Source organism: Hydra vulgaris, chromosome 11 (genome assembly GCF_038396675.1).
Source record: "Hydra vulgaris chromosome 11, alternate assembly HydraT2T_AEP".
In the NCBI taxonomy this organism is placed as follows: Eukaryota; Metazoa; Cnidaria; class Hydrozoa; order Anthoathecata; family Hydridae; genus Hydra; species Hydra vulgaris.
The window spans coordinates 50,324,731-50,350,000 of record NC_088930.1 but is presented as its reverse complement, the minus strand read 5'-3'; the positions used below and the strand labels follow the sequence as shown (position 1 = coordinate 50,350,000).

Here is a 25,270-nt window from a genome sequence, read left to right as displayed (position 1 = left end):
ATAAAAAATGTATAATTATTAAATTAATATTATTATAAATACTAAAAACAAAGTTTGTTGTAAACATAAAGTAATAAAGTTGACACATTTATTATTAAAAGTTTTTAGTTTGTGTTATTAATTAATAAAAAATTAAATAGTTACATCACTGAGAATAATAATTATTAGATTTTCTAGCACTTTTAATATGGCTTTATGTAATCTGAAAGTTTTATAGAACATATTAGATGAAAAAAAATGACCATGTATAGCAATTATATATAAATTTAAATTGCGCTTGTTATAAAAAAAAGATGTTTATTTTAAAGAAAATTTTCTTTAAAATAAACATCTGTTTTTTTTTTATAACAAACGCAATCGTTAAATAACCTTCTAAAATTGAAAAATTTTATTCCTTTTTGTCGCCTCTAAATCAAATAGTATATTTCTATAGTTTTCTGGCACCCGGCACGATATTTCATTCTCATAAAACTAAAATACACTGGTAACGAGCGTGGTTAAGCGCGCTCGTTCTTAAGTTATCAATAATGATTGTTAGTATCGTAAATCGGTGCTGCTCACACTTGTAAAAAGGTTTTATTTGTTGCAGACCGTTCTTTTGTCTATAAATTTTTTGTAATTATTATCTCCAAGACAATAAATTTGAAGAAAAAGTTCTTTTGACACGGTCTTTTAGATGTGCCAAGTTATTATACGCAAGTGCAGTGTCAAATTTTTAAATTACTAATTTGTAAATGGTGACGGGCTTAAATAATAAAATCAAGTTAAAGATGTTTTAGTATATAAAAATCTGTGATTCTCTGCTACATTTGCTTATTGTAAAAAGCGTTATTTGTTAATATTTTCAAAACTTTTTTTTTAAACTACTTTTTTAAAACTCTGTTTCCAAAACTCTTTTTCTAAACTCGTTTTCAAAACTCTTTTTCTAAAACTCTGAGTGTGACATTTTATTAATTTTTACTTTTTTTTTAAAAAAAAAAAGTCGTATCTTGAAATTGTTCTCCGACCTGAGTATTCAATTTTTTTTCTGAATGAATATAGAGTTCACTAAACACTACTTTTGTCTTAATTTATGGCTATATTATACATTTACATTAATGTAAATAGCTAAAAAAAACTCATTATATGTGACTTTACAAAACTTCATAACTATATAATAAAATGCATATAAGAGGCTAAAAAGTCAAATGAACTATGTCCAAGAATATAATATGGTTTGATTTGTATACATTAATGTAATATATTGTATATAGTATAATATATTGATTAGTGAACTCTAAATCTATCCTTCCTTTAACTGCTTTACTTTGAAAAGAATGCGTCAATGGTACAAAAGTTCTCTGTGGTCTGCTCATGATCATTAAGGGAGGTTTTGGCTTGCTTCTAGTTCCAGAATTCTCACATTTTTCACATATGGTGCTCTTTGATTTTCCCAAAAAATAACAAAGTACATAGTAGAAGCTTCCGGTTTTTTTTTTGACGACTGAGTCCAATCGCGTAATAATTTTTTTCCTGTTCTTTTCTGTTCTAAAGAACAGGTCAGTATGAGCTCGAAGGAGTTTGCCTTCGAGAATCACAGTACTCTGAGGATGAGAGGTCAATTTTTTCTATATATATTTTGGGTTGCCAAATTATGTTTAATAAACTCTAAGTTGTCATGATTTCAATATGCAGGATCGTTGAAATCATTGTTGCTGTGATTACTATTTGATTTATGCTCATCATAGTCATCACGAGGGTCATTTGAGTTATGTAGAGAATCAACACTTTTGCGTCTACAATTCCTGTGATTTGTGAACCAAAATATAGGCATTTTTACCTTTAGTTTCATTATGAACTGGAAAAGGAAATGACTGGCATAAAGGGAGAGATTTTCCCTGACCTGTTAAAATTTAAGAATGTTTTAGATTTATTTGCGTTCTAGTAACTTAAAAATAAAATGCCCAATTATAGATAATAGAATTTAAAAATTATTTATGCCTTTTGCTTAAATAAGAGTAAAAAAGATCATTATTTTTAGAAATTTGGAAATGAGTTCATCTCCTTTTTTCTTTTCATTTTTTCTGTTTCTATGAGACGAGCTCCTCCGGGTATTCTCTTTTCTGGACATTCATATAGACTTTCCCGCTCGTTTTATTTCATCAGCTACTTTTTAGTTTTCAAATAAGTATTCCTAATTATATATTATAATTTATAAATAAATAACTAATCCGCACACTAAATCCCATTATCACTTAAGATAAATAACACTTTTTAAAAACTGATATTTACGATGAATGTCTCATCATAAAGAAAAATTATTAATAATTTAATAAACAGGAACTTAACTTTTGGAAATAAATTAAAAGGTTATACAAAAAGCAAATAGTTTAAAAAACAACTAAAAAATAAAAGTCGTAAATAAATAGCATTTGTGTATATGTGTGTATTGTGTTTATTGTGTATAATGTATAACATTATTACTGAAAATAAATACAACTTAGAATAAGACTTTATAAATATAACATGATAGGATAGGCTTGGCTAACAAATGCAAGTAATTAGGGAGAGTTTGGAGAATTGGGATGCGGGAGAAGTGGGACAGCCTAAAATTCCTGATGCGTAAGAAGAGGCTTTAAGCGTAAAATCTTATCTGGTTCAGTTTATACATCAAATAAAAAAGATATTGCAATTACCCTGAAAAAAAACTTACATGTCCCACTTCTCCCCACTCTTCCCTATATAAAATATTATTCACAAGCAAACTTAAAAAAAAGCATTAATTCAAGACTCATTAAAACATTCCCAATCTTTTTCAATTATATTTTTATAACGTTTTTGTAATTCTTTTTTATCTTTTGTTTAAATTATTTTCAATTTTTATTCCATTGTTTTTTTTAAGTTCATTATGCTTTTCTTTTTGTTATCCTCTTATTAATAGCTTGTTTATTATATCTACTTGTTGTTTTTGTTTTAGCATCATTTATTAATTAAACTGACCAGCTGTAGCATAGTGGTTAGTGCGCTTGCCTCAGAAGCTAGAGATCCGTGGTTCAACGCCATCTCTAGGGAAGGAAGAAGGCATAAACTTCCTTTAAATGCTCTTCCGCGGTGCTCTGTGATAAGACCGTAAGGACTTCTTGGGGCACTTAAAGCAAAATAACATTAAAAAAATAAAAGAATTTCTTAACTATCTTGTCAAAACTTGTAAGTTTATTTTAATCATTAAAAAACGTCTAGTTTGCAATATGTTATGTGATGTTATTGCAAAGATTAAAAATCTCTAGGATATGACAGAAAATCAAGAATAGAAGGAAAAAATATTTTTTCATCCAAATTATATATCTTTCAAAAATTCACTTAGATGATCTGGCCTTGTGAACTCCTTGGCCTTTCGGCACGTGAACGGTGTGTCCATGGATTAAACCAGCACTGTGCATGCTCGTTTCTTGACTTTATCAATAAAAGACATAACTTAATCTTTTACCATGGAAAAGGAAAAGGATACTAAAATTTCTATCTTGGACATCCATTTACAGGAAGTAAATAGTTTCTTCTGTACTTCCATTTTTCATAAAAGAACGTTTTCAGGCCTTGATACTTCCATTTGTAATTTTATCTCTTTTTCACACAAGGTAAGTTTAATTAAATTCCTAATTTATAGAACCTTCAAAATTAAAAATGTTAAACTAGGTTTTTATTATGACATCTTTTTAGGTTCGTTTTTATAAAACTTTGTTAGTACGGTTTTCAAAGACTGGCATGTTACCATATGGTTCAATATCAAAAATTGACTCAAAGTATTCATTTAGTGTTGAAAATATTGTTTGGTGATCCGCAGTAGTAGTAACTTTACATCTTTTTTGCTAGCAATACTGTATTATTCATTTAAAGATTTATAAGTTTGCTTACCTGCTGTTAAATATTTTTGCCACAGCACCCTTTTCTGTTGGCTAGCTTCGATTACCTTGGGTGTAACCTAAAATGCCTTTTTGGTGACAAAAGGTACTGATGTGGAGTAAATATACTTGTTGACTGCTTCAATATGCTTTTTGACAAGAAACTCATAGTTGTCGTTTGCACAAAAACCTTCAAATATCACTTGCCAGTTGTATGCAGAGATTTGCGTTGAAATCCCTTTGTAGTTCACTTAACTCCATATTATTCTTGTTTCCTTTGTGCTGGTTTTATAATGCTTTGTCACAGCAAGAGACCCTTTCATTAAACAATGAGTTTGATCATTGGGATCAACCCACAACCAAAATCACTTTCTGACACATAGATGACTCGATCAGGATTGTATTTTTTGTTGGTAAATTTCTATTTGTTTGATATGTTGGGAAAGTAACCATTTGAGTGAAAAACAATTTGCTTAGGTATGACTGAAACTCATACTGAAAGTGTTGGGAAAGTAACCATTTGAGTGAAAAACAATTTGCTTAGGTATGACTGAAACTCATACTGAAAGTCAGTAAAGTGTTCGCCAAGTACATACTGACCGTAGCACTATTCGCATCAGTTGACTTAAGCTAAAATTGCCATAGAGCAGCATGGCTGAACAATTAAGGCTAGTTAACGAGTTTCTCTCCGTTTTTATTGTTTCTATTACTGTTGAGACTTCGTTATTCTCATCATGTGGTCGGTAAATACTACCTAGAAAAAATGATTCTTTGTAATTAATAATTCTCTAAACTTGTTCTGTATTATTTGTGTTAAGAATTTGAATATCAACATCAAAAGTTTCAATTACATTTTGCGCGTCGATTGCAACATGTTTAAAAAACTTTTTTCTCGTCAATATCATTCAAATTTGTTAGACCAACCACAATAACGTTCGGTTCGGCAGCCTTTTGATTTTTATTTTACAATGATTGTGTTGCTTGGCTACACCTTGTAAGGTGTTTTTACCAGATGTTATTTGAGCAATGGTGTTAATGTTTGTCTGTTTTATATATATATATATATATATATATATATATATATATATATATATATATATATATATATATATATATATATATACATATATATATATATATATATATATATATATATATATATATATATATATATATATATATATATATATATATATATATATATATTTATATATATATTTATATATATATATATATATATATATATATATATATATATATATTTATGTATATATATTTATATATTTATATATTTATATATATATATATATATATATATATATATATATATATATATATATATATATATATATATATATATATATATATATATATATAAAATACATATATATATAAAATACATATATACATAATATATATATATATATATATATATACACTGAGGCATATTCGTTTAGACGCATCAATTTTTTTCTCTTTATCTTAATTTTTTTCTATGTATTGTCAACTGATATGCATGCAAGTTATTATCAAAATCATTGTTGTGTTGTGGGCTAATAAAAACCACAAAAAAATTTTTACTATGTGTCTTTATTAACATGAGAGTATGTTTGATATACAAAAGCACATTTTTTAATTGGAGTATATCATAGACGCAATCAGGTTAATAACGGTAATTATTGATTTTTAATCACTTTTACACAAATAAATTGATAATTTTTAGTGTAATTTGAACTTTTGCTCTGCCAGTATCACTTTTATTGCATTTTACGAAATGCCTAAAGTAAAGTATTTGACAGATGCTGAAAAAATACAAATTAATTTATATCGTGGCTCAGAAATCTCACCAGCACTTTCTATACAAGAAATAGCAAGAAAAATTGGAAGATCTGACCATGTTGTACGAAACTACATTGCAAAAGGTGACAATTACGGTGTAAAAAAAGCAACAAATGGCAACAAAGTATTACCAAATCGGCAAATTAATCGAATTCGCTTAGAAGCAACCAAAAATAAATTGAATGCAACACAAATAAAAGATAAATTGTTATTGCCTGTCACCAATAAACCTGTTGCACATATTCTACGTACAACACCAAACGTAAAGTGGAAGAAACCACACCAAAAACCAATGTTAAAAAAACACCATAAAATTGCTAGATTACAGTTTGCTAAAAACCATATGCATTGGACTCATGTGTGGCAAGCGTAATATTTTCAGATGAAAAAAATTTCAATTTTGATGGTCCGGACTCTTACAGATGTTATTGACATGATCTAAGAGGAATAAATGACCCACAAACAAAACGAAATTATGGAGGAGGAAATTAAATGGTTTGGGGTGGATTTTCTTATTCAGGAAAGTTGACTCTGTGTTGTGGTTTACCTAAAATGAACTTGATAAAGTATACAGAAATGTTGGATGATGTTCTCATAACTTATATGGATGAAAACATGGACGATAATGCTATATTTTAGCAAGATAATGCTGCAATTCACACATCTAGGCATTCTATGAAATGGTTTAAAGACCACAACATCCCGGTTCTCGAATGACCAGCTTGTAGCCCGGACTTAAATCCAATCGAGAACGTGTGGGGAATGCTATTAAAAAAAGTTTATGACGCTAAAGCAGCCGGACACCAATTTAAAACTGTTACTGAGTTAAAGTGTAAAATCCTTGAAGCATGGTCCGAGTTGGATCAAACTACACTTCAACGACTAGTGGAGTCAATGAAAGGCAGAATTTTTTAGGTGATCCAGTGTAATGGAGGACATACGCATTACTAATTTCCATCATATGACTGCGTCTATAGATATATTCCAATTAAAAAATGTACTTTGTATATCAAACATACTCCCATGTTAATAAAGACACATTGAAAAAAATTGTTTGTGATTTTTATTAGCCCACAACACAACAATTATTTTGATAATAACTTGCATGCATATCAGTTGACAATACATAGAAAAAAATTAAGATAAAGAGAAAAAAATTGATGCGTCTAAACGAATATGACTCAGTGTATATATATATTATATATATATATATATATATATATATATATATATATATATATATATATATATATATTAGAACAATGTGATATGTATTGTGACTTTGGTTTTTTTTTTGTTTTGTTTTTTAATTAAGTAATTATAGATCTTGCTTTGAAGAACAAATTTCTCTTTAATATTTAATTTTTACCCTTGTTATAACTTTATAACTTTGTTATAACTAATCTGTAAAATACTGATCTTGCACAATTTGTAATGTACTCCTTTTACTTGGTTTAGTTAGCTAAAAAATGTAGTAAGATGTATATTTTACAGATACTGTGTTCTTTATTATCATGGCAGAATAAAGTAAGTTAATGTTTATAAAGTAGTTTAAAATTTAAAAAACGTAATTAATATAAGTTAGTATTTAAAAAACGCTCTTCTTTAGTTAAAGTAAAAGATTGACAAAATCGGGTTTTCTGGTGACTGAGGCAGGCAATCAATGTTTTGCAGACATGGTGCTATACGTCTATTAAAATTGATTGTTAAAAATGAAAAAATAAATTGTACAGTTAGTAGTTGTATCAATGCAGCTGGAACCGCATTTCCTCCATTTATAATATTTAAGTCGTAACAGCGTCTATACAGCAGTTGGTGTTTAGGTGGTCCGTCAAACGCTGAATTTACAACTTCATTGTCAGCATGAATGGAAGATAATTAACTTATGCAATGGCTGAATAAGTTATTTATACCAACAACTAAAAAAGCTCAAGGTACACATGTGGTAGTATTAAATGGTCACGATACTCATGTAACGTATCAAGTTGCACTAACGTGCATTGAGAATAATATCAAGTTAATTGTTTAGCAGCTCACTCCTCCCACATACTTTAACCATTTTCATGTCAAATCAGTTTGATGTTTAATAGTTTAACTATTAGAACAGCATTATCCAAGCACATTATGCAGCAATTTATCAAAAGAAAGTTTTGTTCAGCTTCAATCGAAACTTTTTAACATTAGTGAAGTATTTACGCAATTACAAGTAATTGGAAGGTTTCAACATACTAGTTTATTCTACTTGATATAAAGAAAATTGATAAATCTAAATTACAAATTGCTGAAACATTTAAATTACCACAAACTCAACCTACACAAGCTCAATTTACGCAAACTTTTACATATTCGGATAGACATCATTTTTACAACATATCAACATTATTTTTACAACACATCATTTTTCCATATCCGGATAGAGCTCATTTTTTTCAACAAAAACACACACACAAAATTTTTAAATCATTTTACTATAATAAAAAAAGAATAATTACAAAAATGTGTTTAGTATTACCCCTTTTATCTCTATTTTTTTAACAATAAGCTAACTGTTTATTTAAACAAACTTTGTCTTCAACAAAAACTTTTATTATGTTATATAAAATCAAGTAAATAATAAATAGCTTTCTCCCTCCAAAGACTTAAGACGAACCCAACTTTATACTCTTGTTACTAACTTATTGAGCATTGTTTATCACTCAACTGCTGTATTCACTTTTCTACGTCAAACACTGCGATAACTATTGTCTGGTTAAAATTGAAACAGCAGTTTTCAACGCCAGCGTTAAAATAAACTTTTATTCTTATGACCTTCGTTTGGTTAATGGCAGGAGCAAGTTTAGTTATGGGAGGGCTGTATGTACCAAAATCTAACCCTGCTATACCCTACAGTTAAAACTTGTATCGGAGGAATTTTCTCTAATATTAAAAGCTAGCTGACCAGACCCGTAAAGTACGGGTCTCGGTAAGTCTATTCTAGACCGACCATTGTTATATATTTTTCTTATTTACTTCAATACTTTACTTCAATACAATAGTAAATGGCAGAAAAAATAATATGAAAATTTCACTTTTTCCGTATAGTTAGAGGTAATTAGAACCCAAAACCGTTTATTTATTTTGAAGGAAAAAAAACTGAATTTAACGTCTTTCTAATTTAAGATATTGTCCCTTCACTGTGTCAGTTACGCAGTTTTGCCTAATTAATAATGTAAAAACTTCACATAACCTAGTAGACACGTCGACGTCTATATAACGTCAAAAAGACGTCCTTTCAGGACTTTCAGGACCGATTCTAAATAACAACGACATAAAACGTCTTTATAGGACTTATTAGGGATGTCTTTTTAAGATATAAATAAGACGTGTTTTTGCGGTGTTATTAAGAACTGATTCTAAATGGCAACGCCAAATGACGTCTTTTTAGGACGTAATTCAGACTCTTGGACGTCTAAAAGACGCAAATTCACAATGTAAGTACGTTAACAAATACTTTTTGGGCAATGTACATTAACAAATACTTGTTGGGCAACTTAATTGTTTTATTTCCTTAAGTTAAAATTTATGTTTTCATATTTCTCGCGAATAGGAAAAAAAAATTCATATAATAATAAGTACAAATAATAAGTACAAACTTTTTAATAATATGTTTTTTCAAAGAATTTATATAAATTGTAATTTTTAAAAACTTATTTTTCTTTCTTTTTGTTCGTATTTAAGAATGAAATTTTGGCGTCCTCCTCCCTCTATCCTGTCAGGAGCATGCTTTCATATACTTTCGATTGGATTTTAAAGGTCTTTTACACTATACTAATCAGGCAAACAGTCTTGAACGCAAAAAAAAAAAAAACATAGTAAATGTAAGAGATAAATTGCATTCATATTTTCTCCGCAGAAATCAAAAAAAATATAAATCTTTGATAAAACTTTAAATTTAGCTATAATTGCTGAATTATAATAACTTTGTACCACACAGAATCGTCATCAGATTGGTCTTTCTGAAACTAAGCTTATTTGTTAAACCTATATTAAGAAAACTCATAACTTTATTTGACATTACTCATATATATATATATATATATATATATATATATATATATATATATATATATATATATATATATATATATATATATATATATATATATATATATATATATATATACAGTATCGGACAAAACATGGTGGACAAACTTAAATTTAGAACAAAAGTTGATAATAACTAAAAAAAACTAGTAAAACAATTAAACATATTATTTTTTAAATAGTTTAATATGTTCTCAACAAAATTTAAAATGTTTTAGTTATACTAAGAATCAAAAAAAAAAATTTATAACACATTTTTCTCAACAAACTACATTTTTCCTTGGACAAAACAAGGTGGACAAATCAAAACGACGCTTTATTTATAAGATTTCATTGTCTTTATTCAATTTACCATATTCTTTTGTTTTCACTTTTATCATAACATTAATCTAAAATAATAAAATAGATTTTGGAACATCTGACCAATTATTTTTTCAATTTAACTAAAAATAGATTTAACTCGTGATATATGGCGTATATTGCAACTTAAAATGGCTTACGACAAATTAGGAAGTGTTTTACCTGAAAATATTATTAAAGATTTGAAAAGCGGAAAACGTCAAGCTGAAATTTGTAGAAAATATAATATACCTTAATTGACTGTAAACAAAACTGTCAAATCATTTGGATCTTGCTATAAAACAAACCATCGGGGCAGACGAAGCTATTAAACAAACCATCGGGGCGGACCTCTAAGAAAAACATCACAAAGACTAGATCGAATAATTGTTAAAAAGCTTTAAAAAGATCCATTTTTGTTATCCACAAAATTAACCGAAAAACTTGAACTACAAATCTCTAATCGCATTGTGCGACAAAGAGTTAACGAAGCAAAGTTGTTTTCTCGAATGCCTGACAAGAAACCACTAACTTCTTTTAAAAATAGAAAGCTAAGACTTGCGTTTGCCAAAGCACACCAAAATTGGACTGCAGACCAGTGGAAAAACAAACTTTTTAGTGATGAATCAAAATATAACCTTTTTGGAAGCGACGGTCAGAAGCGAGTCAGGAGACCAAAGAACACCAGATTCAATACTAAATATACCAAGAAGAGTGTTAAGCATGGAACGTCTGCTATGGTTTGTGGATGTTTCTCATCACTAGGAACTAGTTCTATTCACAAAATTAATGGTATTGTGGACCGTTTTGTCTACAAAGATATAATGGAAGATAATGTTTTCACATGCTGAATAGGAGATGCCTCTAAAATGGATTTTTTTTAACATTGTAAAACAATGGTTCAAGGACAAGAATATCACCATAATGAAGTGACCTGCACAAAGCCCAGACTGAATCTCATAAAAAATATCTAGGAAATAATTGGCAAAAAGATTGAGCGTACAAATGTGATGACTAGTGAGGAATTATTTGAACAAGTCAAGAAGGCCTGGCGAGAGATTGATATGAGAATTGTTGACTCATTAATTGAGTCTATGCCTCAAAGAATGAAAGCAGTAATTAAATGTCGAGGAGGTCTAACCAAATATTAAGTTAATTTTTTGAAGTTTTTCGAAAAATAATAAGTTAAGTTTTAAAATTATTTGAATTTTCAGTCGATTTTTTGAATGTCCACCTTGTTTTGTCCAAAGAAAAATGTAGTTTGTTAGGGAAAATGTGTTATAAAACTTTTTTAGTGATTTTTAGTATGATTCAAAAGTTTTTAATTTTGCTAACAACATAATAAACTATATAAAAAATAATATGTTCAATTGTTTTACTAGTTTTTTTTAGTTTTTGATCAACTTTTATTCTAAATTTGAGTTTGTCCACCATGTTTTGTCCGATACTGTATATATATATATATATATATATATATATATATATATATATATATATATATATATATATATATATATATATATATATATATATATATATATATGCGGTAGTGGTGTAGTGGTAAAGCGCTCGCATCATAAGCGAGAGATTCCGAGTTCGATCCCCATCACGTCCCTGATAGTACCGCGCTCAACTTGTTTCTCTGCGCAGCGGCCTTGTAGATCAAGGTTCGTGTTTCGGAGTTGTAGAGTTGAGAAAGAGTTATAACCACTACTAAGTAGCCTCCTCGTCTGTAGCGGCCTTCTCGGCCTTGAGGAGGTGAATAACATAAAATATATATATATATATGCATACATAACGTATATATACATAAATATATATATATATATATATATATATATATATATATATATTTATATTCTGCAGCCAGAAGCACAAATAATTTTGGGGACATTTTGACTAAAGAAAAAGTAAAATTTTCCGGATTTTTGTCTGGCAAATTGTTCAGCAGTGTCAGCAAATGAGAGTTTTCTGGTCACCTCACTTTCAATATGTATCAAAGAAAGCATGTCGAGCAGCTCTTGATTAATTCTAGTACGGCATCCATTTTTTATATGCCTTAATTGCGAGAAACTTCTTTCTCCTGTGCAATTTGCCACCATTAGGCTGGGGTAAATTTTAAAACCTACTGCACAGGAATTATCTTTTTCCAGATATTTTCAGAATTACAGATATTTTTTTTTAATTTTCACTTTTTCCAGATATCCAAAATGTTTTTCATACATACATGTTTAGGTATATGCTTTTGTAATATATTTCTCTTTTAAGCTTTTTCACTCATCACTCATACAAAACTAAGAAATGTTTGAAAAAAAATTAGATACAACTAACCTAAAATAAAATTAAGAGAAAAATATATTCCAGATTTTTTCCGTATATTTCACCCAAACAACTTTCCAGATTTTTATAATATGATCTGGATGATCTACTGCAACATTCGGAAAAGTTTCTACCAAACTATGATTGAGCAAAATGTGGTACATCAACAACTCCTTGCTTGTTTTGTATCATCAGGTTTCATGTGTGTGACTTTGTAATTCTGATATTGAGTCATTTTCTCTTCCAATCTGATTTCAATGTCATTGGAGTGCTGTTAAAGTATCATAGCTGGAAGTGATAATACATCAATGTTTTATCACTTTCATACAAGTCAATGTTTGAGAGTTGTACATGAACCCAAGTCTGATGGCCACATCTGAATATGCGACAGATCTATGAGCCAATGCTACTTTTTATTGATAGAAAATAGCGATTAGCACATTAACTCGAAATTTATCATTTGCAAGCAGGAGAACTTATTCAGAAGTACCTTCACCAAAAGTTGCTTTCTTATTCTGACTCTTTTGACTAGTTTTTTATATACTTCACATTTGGACAACTCTTTTCAAAGTTTCTCAAGTTGATCCAATTTTATTGTACATCTTAACGATTGAACGTACTCAGACAATGAATGCAACAGTCCAACAGCTTTATTCAAATCTAAAGTGACACCTTTTAAAGCTGGACTTTTTTTATTGAATCTTTGAAGTATTGTGTCCCGAAAAGTCAGTTAAAGTACCATTTTCCAGTTCTTCAAGACGTTTTGCTAGTCCAATCGCCTCCTTTCAAATTTCACCTTTTTGACATTCATCAGCTGCAATCGTATCTAGAGCTATTATATTATTGTAACCTTTCTGCAAAGAACTTGTTGCATCAGCATATGTTAACCAACGTGTGTCTGATTTAGTCACTGGTGTCTTGTCATTGGCTAGCGCTTTTGTGAGGATTGTCCTTCAATGAGTGGAGACACGAAAGAATGTTTAGATCCGTTGCACAAAATCAAAAAGACCAACTGCTGCACTACAATAACCAACATCATTTTAGCCAATTAAATTTAATGAATGAGCAAAGCAAGGTGTGTAAATAACCTATTCACAAACAGATAAAATATGAGCCTTAACACTATTGTAACATCCAAATATATTCGATGCATTATCATACATCTTACCATGATAATATCGTTACCAATGTTAATATCGTTTTTCTCTAAGAACTCCAGTAATGCATTTGATAATCCAATTCCAGTGTGATTTTCAAACTTAATGAATGTCAAAAAACGCCCAACTGTTTCACCTTTATCAATTGACACACTATATTACTTTGCTTTTTGTATTTCATCACCAGTAAACAAAAGTACTTTTTGACCCATCAAGCTAATGAGTTCATCACTGACAGTATAAAATAAGTATTATATTTTGCACCGACCTTGGTCACCTTGCTTAACAATAAGTGCAGCTAAAGAAGGACCATAAAGAGCTAATAGCTCGGGGATGGCCTTAAAGTTTCCATTGTATACAGAACCAAGTTTCTCTTTGTCCGCCGAAGAATAGACAACCAATACTTAGAATCATATGAGATTGGTTTTTCCTGTTCCTTATCAACATAACCAATCACACCGCGTCACTTTGCAAATGCTAAACAAGCTGATATATGACTTTCACTATTTTCATGTAGCTCGACATCACCTTGTCCGTTTTTCCAATAATTAAACCCTTGTGTAAAAGAAGAATTTTTTTTCATATCCGATAGTAAAAGCTCCCAGACGGCACATCTGGTTTTAATCTCGGAATTAAAACCCGTATAAACACGTGTTTGTTACGATCCAGGCGTAAACCAAAAACACGTGGATTTCACGGGAAGTTTAACTGGAGTTTTACACGTGTTTTCTAAGGTTTCAAACACGAGTTTTTTTATGTTTTAAGTACGTGTTTTTGAGGTTTTAAACTCGTGTTTTATGAGGTTTTAAATTCGTGTTTTCTATAGTTTAAAACGGACTTATGGCATTAAATAAAGTTTCCGAACGGAAACTTTATTTAATGCCATATTTAAGTTAGTTCAGGCATAAGTTTTCCAAACTTATGTCTGAAGCTGTTCAGCACGGTTTAATGATAAACCAAAAATACGTAGGTTTTGTTAGACACGTTTATAGCTTTAAACATGTAAACCTTTTTTTATATATACTACATTATATTTACGACAATTTTGTTGTTTTATTTTTGTTTTTTAAGGTAAATTATTTTACAATAATACTACAAAGAAAAAATAAACAAAGAAATAAAAAACCAAATCATTAAAAATAAGCTAATAAAAGACGCTTGGCACATGGTTACCATACATAATATTTAATTTCGATTGATTGCCTCTTACGTCATTATAAAATCTAAAATCGTATAACAATACGCTTTCGCATTTTTACAAACAATTCCAGTAGCATAAAATGTTCTTTTTAATTTTTCTTAAAAGGTCGGGTCTCGAACTTTACTAATTCCTCAATTGAGGTAACCTGTTCAAATTTAATTTTATTCAAATCTTTATCTAAAAACTATTGCAGTAATTTCAAAATTTCTTTTAATGGTCTAAAACATGGCATCATCCATGGGAGAGGTTTCGTTTGTCTGATTTTTTGGTCGATCTGTATTGGTAATGGTTTTTCATGATTCGCCGTAATCTATTTAAAAAAAAACAAGTTTTATAATAAATAACAAAATAAATGATTATCTTAGTCTATTGTTTTGTATTGTACCTAAATAAATGCACTATAAAAAATGCTGTTTGAAAAAACCAGAGTGATGATTCGATGGAAGAGTGAAATTGCTTTTTTCCTTATTAATCACGCTTGTTTGTGTCTGTACATTTAAACGGAATTGACCCTTCATTCTTCTTTTCAAATTGTTTGTTAGAGCCACCTACTAAATAAGAGACGCCCTTTAAGAATTTATGAAACCCTTTAAGAATTTATGAAACCCATTAAGAAACATAATTCATCAAATATACTATTGTACTTTTTAAATATTAGAAACTTTTAAATTAAATGCAAATAAGTTATTACTTTGGAAGGACCCAGAAGCCCGAGTATTCACAAGTATTTTCATTAGCATTTGTACCAGGATGCAAATCCTCACTTTATTAATTTTTCTTTATAAATATAGAAATCTTTAAAGGTTGATTCGAAACCATCTCATTTAGATTTTGTTGCTTGTTAAAGTGCAAATATCCTGTTTTAAGATTAATTAGACTAATATACACTCAAATATAGGTAATAAATATAAATATAAGTTATACATAATGTTTAAAAAAACTATATGCACACATGCCCCCTGTTCATTAATAGTCACCTACCTTAATCAACATTAATATTATTGTCTTCATTAAGTTTCTGAAGTCTTCTATAAATATATTGTCTTTATCTAGATTATGTGATAATGGTAAAACTCCTAAAAAATAAAATTTGCAAAAACAAAATTTACCAGAAATATTAGAGTCATTTTAAATTTTTTGAAGTTAAAGATAAATAACTAGAGTTTCAATACAAGTATTTTCATTAACAGTTGTACCACCATTAATATTTTTTCTCATTCTCTTTTTCGTTGAATATGTGAAAAACTTAGTAGTTGACTTTTAGTAGAATTATTAAGATTATTTTAGTAGATTATAAGTAAGTAGAAGACTTATAGTAGAATCTTTTCAATTTATGTTTTGTTGCTTTTTAAAACCCACATATTCTGGTTTAAAAATGTTATATATATATATATATATATATATATATATATATATATATATATATATATATATATATATATATATATATATATATATATATATATATATACACACAAACAAAACAAAAAAAGTTCAGTATGTGCTAATGCATATCACTAGCCATAGTCTGCTTGATAATAGACCCTTACCTTTATCAGCAAAAAAAAATATAATTTCTGCAATCAGATAGACTATGCAAGAAATTTTCTTGCTGGCTTCGGCTCATGCCATATTTTTTATACTGCTGACTCATTTTTGTATCTTCTCAAACAATTAAAAATTAATTTACATAATAATTTTCAAATATAAAAAATTGATTTACAGATAAGTAAAGTTACTTACGGACAGTATTTTGCAACAAAGTATTACTAGATTTTACTGTCAATATTGGTAGAGAAAGTTTATTCGATGAAGCATAGGTAGTATATTGGTGCAGCCTCGCAGCTCGAAGACAAATTTAAACATTCAGGAAAAAAATTTTCAGCTAAGGCTGATCGATATTTTTTCATATATTCTTTCTACTATGCTGAACTTGTTCTTTTCATTTTTGTTAAATAATTATTATTAATAGGATATCCTATAGCATTTAGTACACACACATTTATATAGGAACAACACTAGTACTTTCAAACATATAACAATAATAACAATACTAATAGTAATAACAATAATACTATTAACACAAAAAATGTATTATATATATATATATATATATATATATATATATATATATATATATATAAAATAATCTCAGAAATAAACACACATATACATATACACAGATACAAATATATATATATATATATATATATATATATATATTCGTTGCGAAAACTTCTGATAATTTAATACTCCATTTTTGTAACTGAAAAACCATCACTAAAAACTTAATATCCAAACTGGTTTTTTTGGTAAAATATAGTAGTTAATTTCACGGAATCAAAACCCTATTCTTGACACGTGTTATTCTTAGTGTTTTCGGGAGTTTTAAACACGCAACAGAAACCACGCGTAACTTTTAAACGAGTTGTGCCGTCTGGGCTTATACTTGAAATAATAAACATGTCTATTCGTTGGTGAATAGCAAACCCAGGTACGGTCAGAATTCTTACCAGTTAATTTATGATGTTGTGTGATTAATGAAGAATTACAATACCGTTTTGATTTATACTACTGTCCAAACAGTACAGTATAAATCAAAACGGCATTGTATTGACAGTACTTTTCTGTTTCTGAATTGTTTTACAATAGAAAAAAGCATTTTAATTAAGCACGCTGCATCTCATTTTTTCTCGGCCATTTTTATTGAGGGCTTTTTTTGTTTTACAGTTCAGTCTCATATATTCATCGAGACATTGAATAATTATCATACACAGCCTACAGGCAGAGAAAGTCTTCAAGAAAAGTTATTGTTCTCAATCAATCGATCAATCTATCAATGTATACTTTTGAATATAAAAGTTGTTACAATTCATAGTCATTTATAAATTGTAATAAACTAATGTGAAGTAAACATCTGATATTAATGACAACATAATATTAGATAAAAATGAAAATAATAATAAAAATAATACATAGTATATTATACATAATTAAAGACATTAATTTAATATGAGTAATGTAACCCCAAAAAATAATAATTACAATACACACATATGATAATAATAAATTCAACACATACATAATTGCAATATTAAATAAATAGTTAATAGCGAGAATATCATAACAACAAAAAATAAATTATAATGATTAAAATAAATCAATATTAACTTTCATGCAGCAACAATTACTAACAGTAATAAACTGACAAAGCGTAACTACTAACGATGACATAAAAACGACTATTGTAAATATAATAATCATGTTTTAATTTAATAATCAAAATATATTGCAAAAATAATAAACAAATAAAAAAAATATTAACTGAAATAAACAAAAAACATTTAAAAAAAAAAAAAAACACTTTACAAAACAAAGGAACTTACAACAAACAAAAACTTACAAAAAAAATAAACATTATAAATAAAACATTTAATGTAATAAAGTAAACTAACAACAATAAATGTTAACAACAAGAAGTACCAATAAAAAAAATTTTCTTTACTTTTCTATACTTTTCTTTATATTTATCTGTTTAACTTTATCAGTCTTGGATCTTTGGATTCTGTATCGTTCATTAATTTTGTTTGTTTTTTGTTTTGCCGTTGTAAAAAGCATCTGCTATCGTGGAAGTCACTGCAGTGAATTTTAACTCTCAACTGAGTCAATTTATGGTTGTTACGGAGTTTCGTAAGGGGCCATCCATAAAGTACGTTTGCAGGTATGGGGAAGGAGGGGTTTACCAAAAGCGTACGAATACTACAAGTGGGGGAGGGAGTTTTAAAGACAGTGAGAACGTACACGATTTGGCTCTCTAAACTTGATTTTATTATTTATTTTTCAAACATTGAATTTCACGTGTGTAACTAATCCGTATTTATGTTCTTTTTCTGACTTTAGTCGCAACTTTTTTTTTTAATTTGTTTATAAATAATGAGGAGTGAAAAAAGAAATCGAGCGACAATCATTCCAAATAATATTTTTTATTTTTCGCAACGTAAATTGATTGGTAGCGAGATGAGAAGCAAAAGGACTCAAACAAGAGCAAACTTTTTTTAATTTCTTTTTTTTTTTAAATTACAGTATGCAAACTTGTTATCTTCATTTCTCTCGAAATTTTTAAATATGTTGTAACATTTTAAGATTTAAATAAGTACAATAAGTAACATTTTAAGTCTTAATTAGAAACAGAGAAAGTTCAAATAAACTGAATGTTTTTTTTTTGTTTTTAATGTTTTATTGCAAAATATTTATGTGTTTTAGGAGAAGGGGGCATTATTTTGAAAAAAATTAAGTGTACGTATGCGGAGAAAGGGATGATGGTTCTTCAAAAACGTACAGGTTCGTACGAGGGGGGAGGGGTTCCTGATGTGCATTAAAAGGAACATATACTATTACAGAAATTGTTCTTGCTTTCTTGTTCTTTCTTTCAAATGGTACATTTTAATAGATACTTCAAGTGAAAAAACGTGCCTTTTTAAATTATGTGCACGTGCCTTAAATGCTTCATTTATAAACCGCCCCTGACATATATATATATATATATATATATATATATATATATATATATATATATATATATATATATATATATATGTTCATATATATATACATTGCCGCTCACGGAAGTTAGGACAAAAAATATTTTTTCAAAAGAACAATATTAAAATATAATTACGTTATAAAATTATTTACTTATATTAGTAAAATTTATGTTTATATAAAAATAAATCAAGTTAAATAAAATTTGCATCAAAAAAATTCTAAATTAAGTTATTTTAATGTAAATATATTAAAATAACTAACATTTAAAATAACATAAATTGTACTCACAAGTAAAAGTCTTATCATTTTAAATAAATAAACAGAGAACGCAGAAACATATTAAAGGTCATGTATGAACCTGTATTTTACATTATCAACTCAAATCTTTTAAGTTTGTCATTTAACAAGTATTTCTATTGTTTACTATGTTTTTGCAGATATTTTGTGTATTTTGTGTTAGTGTTTTAAAAATTTCAAGTGCAGAAGTTCAAAGGTAAAATTAAAAATTATTTTTTTAATGTAAATTCAAAATATTGAAAAAAATATGCCTTAAGGTAAGCCAATAAGTGTTGAAAAAAAGGACAGGAATACTCACTTTGCTTCAAGAAGGCTATACAGTTAGAAAAATAGCTGAAAAATTAAATCTGAGTAAATCAACAGTTAGCTATACGATTCGTCGATATCGAGAATCTGGAAGTTTGGAAGACAGAAATCGTCCAGGTCCTTCTCGCATAACAACAAAAACTGATGACCGACGTATAAAAATCATCAGTAAGCGTAATAGAATGTTAACTGCTCCACAAATAACAGCTATTTTCAACTGTGATTGAGAAAAAAAAAGTTTCTGTCAGTACAATCAAACGAAGATTGCAAAAAGCTAATTTGCATGGTCGTGTTGCTATCCGAAAACCATATCTACGAAAAGTTAATCGGCAGAAGAGATTCCGTTGGGCATAGCGCCACAAAAATTGGACGATGGATGAATGGAAACAAGTACTCTGGACCGATGAGTCAAAATTTGAAGTTTTCGGAAATAAGCGAAGAGTTTACGTTAATAGATCTGCTGAAGAAAAAATGCTAACACAATGTCTGGTTCCAACAGTAAAATATGGTGAAGGCTCTGTGATAGTTTGGGGTTGTTTCTCTCTGGATGGAGTGGGATATTTGCTTAAAATCGATGGTATAATGAGAGCAGAACATTATAGAGATATATCCTGGAAACAAGTGCAATCCCTTCGGGACTTCGATTAATCGGAGATAATTTTATTCTGATGCATGATAATGACCCTAAACATACTGCATTGTTACGTAGAAATTATTTAGAATCAAAAAAGCTGAAAATGTATTACGTGTAATGACCTGGCCTCCCCAAAGCCCAGACCTCAACCCCATTGAGTTACTATGGGATGAACTGGATAGAAAAATTAGAACTGTATGTCCAACATCAAAATCTCATTTATGGAACATTATAGAACAGGAATGGAATAATATTCAAAAAGAAACAATTAGAAAATTAATTGAAAGAATGCCGAAAATAGTTAAAGCAGTTATTAAATCAAAGGGTAGTTTTTTTGACGAAAAAAAAATTTAATTAATATAATGGTTTTCGTACATTTTTATTACATAAAACTAACTAATAATATATTTTATATTGAAAATGTATAAAAAATATAATTTTTAATAATATTATATATTAATTTTGCTTTTTCGAAAAAATCTCCACTGTCCTAACTTCCGTGAGCGGCAGTGTATATATATATATATACATACATATATATAAATATATATATATATACATATATATGTATATATACATATATATTTATATATATATATATATATATATATATATATATATATATATATATATATATATATACATACATACATACATACATACATACATATACACACACACACACATATATATATATATATATATATATATATATATATATATATATATATATATATATATATATATATATATATATATTTATATATGTGTGTGTGTGTGTATATGTATGTATGTATGTATGTATGTATGTATGTATATATATATATATATATATATATATATATATATATATATATATATATATATATATACATACATACATACATATACACACACACACACACACACACACATATATATATATATATATATATATATATATATATATATATATATATATATATATATATATATATATATATATATATATATATATATATATATATATATATATATATACATACATACATACATACATACATATACACACACACACACACATATATATATATATATATATATAATATATATATATATATATATATTTCTAAATTAACAAGATACCACAGATATAAGTGCATATGTGTATGAGCAATTCACAAACGTTTTTATTATTATGCTAATAATATGTAACTGTGTGTAAAGAGTTTAACCTCAGTTATTTATTCATCCACCTTTTGGGTGGATGAATAAATAACCATGAGATTACACTGCTGTGTGTGTGTGTAAAGTGAGAATCGTGTGTATTTTACGATTTTAATAAACACAAGTGATTGTAATTTACAATCATCAAAACAGAACATTTAAACATAATAGTAAAAAAAAACCACATTTTCTGTAATATTTTGATCCAGAAGTGATTGATTAAATTCATGAAACTCCTTCATAGAATTACACTGATGAAGATCAAAACTATTTTCCTCTTTAATATGGTTGTTATAGCAACATCATTTTCATTTAGTCAGCATATGAATAAATTTATATTTAAAAAAATTTATATTGAATGCCTTTATATTAAAAAACTTTATATTATTACTCTTGCATTCTTAATAAAAGGTGGGGGACGTTTAATAATTTTTGGAAAAATTTTGTCCCACCCGTCCTAAGCTTATTCAGACCCCGCCTCCTCTCCCCGTTTACAAATTTCTACTTGTTATCAAAACAAAACAAAAAAAGAAGTCAGTAAAAATCGCCCATAAAAAAAAAAAAATTTTTTTAGTTACTGATATAAACAAAAACTTTCAGTGTAAACAGGCTTTAAAAGTCGCCGACCAAGTAAATCTTGACTTGTGGAAAATGAGCTTATGGTTTATTTCTCACCAAAGTATGAAACTTATATCAGCATATTAAATCCTATTAAAAATATTCTAAAACAGTTGCTAGAGAGTGTGCATTTGACCGCATGCCAGAATATTAATAGTTTTATGCACGTTTTGTAAAAAGTATTGGTTTGGATGAATAAATAGAAATTTTTTATAAAAAATACTTACATTGTGACATAAAAAATTACCGCCCCCTCCCCCCTCTTTTTATTTAAACCTCCGCGTTTATTATATCTGTACTAAAATTCCTACCTCCTCCTTTGTATTCCCCCACCCCCCACCCTACCCCAAAAAAAAAACCTGTCAGCAAATATCAGCTATATCTACCTTGTCGGAAAATGTAGACTTTCAGTCGGCAAATATTTAAAAAGGACCGTTCTTTTTTGTTTTGTTTTTTCAGTCTTTTTCTCATAAAATGTAAATCTAGTCGGCGAAAAGTTGTATTTCACCCCCTCCCCCTATTCTCTTCGGGACGCCTTTGAAACTGACTAACTACCCAACATGATTGAATAACACCTTCTTTAACAAGTTCACCTTTTTGTCAAAGAGTTCGACACCAAGCCATAAATTCTTATTACACTAGCCAAAGGTCTAGCTACAGTTTTATATTTAGATATTTTATAAAACATCAAGAAGGAAATGAATTTTTTATTTGGCTAAAAATTTAACTAATTTATACTCACAAGCAGCCGTATTCACGTCTCTCCATTAAGCTTAACGGAGCATTTGTCTAAAATTTCATTACAATATTTCTAAGTAAAGAAACAGCGAAAATTTCTATAAATTCGTTTAAATAAAACTAATACTAATTTAAAACATTTATGTTTAAAAAATTATATTTTTAAAGAATTTTTTTATTAATGTAGTTAATAATAAATTTTGACTCACGCTCCGTTAAGTTTAACGGAGAGATAAGAATACGGCCCAAGATATCCTAAGTGGATTCAAATTTCGATTTGTTTTAAAATAAAGTTAAGTAGTAAGTTAACAGAGTTATAAGTTTAATTTTAAAAAGCTGCAATCTCACAAAACGAGAACAATGTCAAAAACATTTCTGACACACATATATATTAATAAAAGTATAAAGTAAAAAATATTAATCCTATGAAATATTATTTATATGTGAATTCACAGGAATATTTTTTTGTCAGAAACAATAAATGTAGGTAAATATAATAAACAGAAACAAAGTCTAAACTCTTTCAATTTCATGCAGTAATGGAAAAATTCCAAAACCACGTTGTTTCGATAGATAGACACACTTTCTAAGGAAATCGTATTTAAACAACTGGGCCAGTGTATAAAATAAACGAACAAAACTCTGTTTATAAAATAAAATGGACGAAATTCTGATGCTTTCCGTTGCCCTATATTTTGAAGACCATGTGGGCGATGTGCAAATTCTCTGGAATGTATGCATTAAACGTTAATATTAAAGTTGAAGTTTGACTTATTTGACATGCAGATATTTTTCCACATGGACCATTTTATAAATAATGTTGTAGTCTACGAACAGTACCTAAACATACAAGATGCGTGTAGTTTAATGGAAACGATTCAATAACATGTAAAACTAATTCAATCAGGAGAGAAATTATTTTTTGATGAATGTGAATAACTATTTCTCTTAGAGTTTTTAAAATTCTCCTTGTATTTTTAGAAAGTTCCAAACATTGATTACACAATATTTTGAGAAGTTTATTAATTTATGCCCTTGCCCAATTATTTCCAATAGCACAGGCTGAAATTTGTTGACTTGGAGATAGTAAATTCTGAGATTTATCATGAATTTCATAATATTTTATTCTTTATATAGTTTCTGTTAAGTTTTTGTTAAATTTTTTTATGACCAACTGCAGCTTATAAGCACCCTCGCCCCGTTAGTTAATTTTGAAGAAAATAAGAGTTTGAATGTAAAATCTTTTTTTTTATATGAAGAAAAGTTGTTTTTTTATTGTGTCTTTTGTGTAAAACGCACAGACTTAACTAATTACCAAAACGCATTAATAACTTGGGTGTCTATATCGTGACGTATGCGCAACAAATTTCTATGGCTGTTTTTAGAAATTTCAAGCTTTTACAATTGCTAGCTAACCTGATAAATTTCCTGATGATTATAATAGAATATACTTTTCCTTGTTGATTTCTGATAAAAGTTACGCCAAAACAATTTTGCGCAGTGACTGCAGTTTGTGTTTAAAAAACTTTTATAAGTCAAGTCAAGTTTGCTTCTGCATTTATCTTACATTTTTTGATTAGTTTTGATTATGGTAAATATTATTGCACAAAAAGATATAAAACTGGTACAGATATACAGTTTCACGGAAGGTACATTATTTCACGGAGTTTGAATTTATTACAATAGTAATAAATAAATAGTTTTAAAGAAATAACATTGTAGTTACTATATTTAGTCTTTATTAGAATATATCCCATAAAAATATATTCTATATATTTTTAATAAAAAAAATTTTCCTAAAAAATTTAAATAAACTCATATTTCTATTTTGTTTTTTCTAGTTTTTTGCAACAAAGTGACGTCACATACGCCAAAAAAAATTTTGGCTTAAACGATTTACAAAAAAACCGCGTCATCTTTAAAGGTCCATGAAAAAAATGACGCAATTTTAGCTATCAGAAATAATCAAATCTAAAATTGAAGTTTCAAATTTGCCAATTGGATAAGACTATATGTTTTGTATTTTTTCAATCTTGTCAATTTTTCAAAATACAATAACAAAAACAAAATAAAACAGCTCAAGCTAAAAAGAATTGTTATTATTAGAAAA

At 28.0% G+C, this 25,270-nt stretch overlaps 1 protein-coding gene across 2 annotated transcripts in view; it reads left to right on the top strand.

Annotated features, from left to right (window-relative positions):
- LOC136086738 (solute carrier family 35 member F6-like) overlaps positions 1 to 25,270 on the top strand; it is a 145,425-nt gene that overhangs the window by 91,957 nt on the left and 28,198 nt on the right. The gene's annotated exons all lie outside the window — the stretch shown is intronic.